The sequence below is a fragment of the Sciurus carolinensis genome, chromosome 10 (assembly GCF_902686445.1).
Source record: "Sciurus carolinensis chromosome 10, mSciCar1.2, whole genome shotgun sequence".
NCBI classification, from domain to species: domain Eukaryota; kingdom Metazoa; phylum Chordata; class Mammalia; order Rodentia; family Sciuridae; genus Sciurus; species Sciurus carolinensis.
The window spans coordinates 9,353,019-9,355,015 of NC_062222.1; the positions used below are offsets into that span (position 1 = coordinate 9,353,019).

General features: G+C 45.7%; 1 pseudogene; it reads left to right on the forward strand.

Moving 5' to 3' along the window:
• The first annotated feature begins 438 nt into the window (after window positions 1-438).
• Window positions 439-1,636, forward strand: LOC124994848 (tRNA (uracil-5-)-methyltransferase homolog A-like; annotated as a pseudogene).
• Window positions 1,637-1,997: the final 361 nt, after the last annotated feature.

The window sequence follows — 1,997 nt, forward strand, 5'->3', positions numbered from 1 at the left end:
TTCTAGAAATATCGTACAAAATCTAATTCAAAAATTCACAAATATCAAAGGCAAATGTTTTAACTATGTAGAACTGTTTCACTTTTTTTAAAAAAATTATCTTTTCTAAAAACTCTGACTAGTCTAACTACAACCATAATCCAAATAAAAGTAAAAATCATTTAAACATTTTTAATAAAAATAAAATAAAATGGAATTTTCAAATTCTTATTGTGTCAACTTAAGCAATTCATTTTTATTTTTATTTTTTTTTAATTCTTCACTGCCTTTTTTCCTACTTGGCACATCTGGACATCTACCCCAGGGGTAGAACACTTGCCTAAACTTCGTGACATTTTGCAGTACAGCTGAGTCAGGCAAGGCCTCTGGAAAGGGCACCCACTCAGCGTGTACCTGGCCTGACCAAGACAAATCCCAAGGCCAGGAAGACACAGCAAGATGGTGGGCCTCCAGCAATGTAAGTTGCTGATGTGGCGATCCCTCTCTGGGCTGTATCCTAAGCTAAGCAGCAGAAGCATATGGAGTGTGAGCAGGGTTTGAGGAGGCTTGCCAAGGAAATTGGTAGCATCAGCTACACCCTGCTGCCCTGGCTGCCCACACAAAGGCACAAGGACAACAAGGACTGCTGCCTACTAGAGGGGTTCAGGTGGTCACCAGATGAACGGCGAAAGCCTTCCAGGAAATCATCTGATCCACTCCATACTCAGCATATGAACCTGAGACATAGGCAGGCCACTGGAAGCCACCATGGCCGAGCCATGGCCATCACCTACCTCCAACCCCAGAAACTGAGCCTGGAGGAGGTGCCCAAGTTGAAAACCTGCCTCCTTCAATACTTCATGGAGGGACTAAGCAGTGCCAGTGGGGTGATTTGTCTCTACCTCGTGAAGGAGGGACAGTGAGACTCCCAGCCAGGAGGGCCTGTCCCTGGAGCACATGGCTGGAGAACAGTGCAGCCAGGAGGACCTACCTGGGCAGCCTTCCGGATCTCTCCGCATGCCTTCTTCCAGGTGAATCCACCAGCAGCTGAGTGCTCTATACAGTCATCCAGGACTGGGCCCCACTGTATGAGGAAAGTAGAGTGTTGGATGTATGCTATGGCACAGCACCTTTGGCCTGCCCTTGCCTAGAAGGTAAAGAAAGTCATTGGGACTGAGCCATGTCAGGAGGCTGTGGTCGACCCCTGAGTGAATGCCCAGGCCAAGGAGCTGAGCAACTTTGAGTTCATCAGTGGCGGGGCCAAGGACCTGATACCCAACCTGGTGAGCAGACTGGTCTTCCAACAACTTATGGCCATCCTGGACCCACTCAGAGCTGGTGTGTGTTCCAAGTGATCCTGGTCATCCATAGAGGTGAGAACCTCAGTGGTTCCTGTGTGTCTCATGCAGCCCCAGGAAGCTATGGGTAATTTTGTGAACTTCTGCAGGGGCCCATCATACCAGGTCAAGGGCACCTGCCTCCAAACAAAGCTGTGGCCATGAACCTGCTCCCTCAGACCCCTTACTGTAAGATGGTCATTCTGTTAGAGAATGTGGATACCCCAATAGCACACCAGCCCAGTCCTCACAAGGGCCCTCTAATGACTCCCTGCTGGAGGCTGGGGCCTCCCTTTCATCCTCCACCCTGGAAGCTATAGAGGTCAACTCTTGCAATTTTAATTGATTATCATATATTTATGTGCTTCTGTATAATTAGAGTAAACACCAAGGCTTATTGATTATTGCATTATTAAATGATGACGTGATTTTTCTACCTCAATCCACAGATTATCTCTAATCTCATTGCTCATTTTCTACTCCAAATCCCCTTAGTTCTTCATTGGGAAGAACTACATAAAATGAAAAGAGTTCATATAGACATAGGAAATTCTGAGGCCTTCAAATAATTAACGAGTTGCAATGGTTATTACATTTTACTCCATATCTTGCTAACACAAAAGCACAATTTCAGTAAAATTATTTCGTTTTGATCATCACAATGATGCAAAAATAACTCCA